General features: G+C 50.0%; 1 protein-coding gene across 1 annotated transcript in view; it reads left to right on the forward strand.

Annotated features, from left to right (window-relative positions):
* The window catches only part of LOC104272236 (potassium channel subfamily T member 1-like), a gene marked incomplete at its 3' end in the record, with an annotated part of 35,587 nt that overhangs the window by 34,969 nt on the left and 344 nt on the right, over positions 1-274 (forward strand).

A 274-nucleotide genomic window follows, 5' to 3' on the forward strand; every position in this document is an offset into this window, starting at 1 on the left:
CCCTCCAGCACTGGCACGGCACCCGTGGCAATTCGGGAAGACAAAAGTGTCCTGAAGTGTAATTAATGGGGATGAGGAGCAGGGGAGGGAGCCAGACTCTGGTTTAAATACCTTCAGTTTTCAGCTTTGTAGGGAGCAGCTACAGGGAGCCAAAAGCCGACATTTAATTAAATGCAATCCACCTCTTCGAGATGCTTTAAAGCGCTTTGTTAATAAATTCCTGCTCACCAGTGGGGATTGCTGTGGTGGAGCAGCAGCAGCACGTCTGCTGAAG

This window comes from Apaloderma vittatum, unplaced genomic scaffold (assembly GCF_000703405.1).
Source record: "Apaloderma vittatum isolate BGI_N311 unplaced genomic scaffold, ASM70340v1 scaffold19173, whole genome shotgun sequence".
In the NCBI taxonomy this organism is placed as follows: Eukaryota; Metazoa; Chordata; class Aves; order Trogoniformes; family Trogonidae; genus Apaloderma; species Apaloderma vittatum.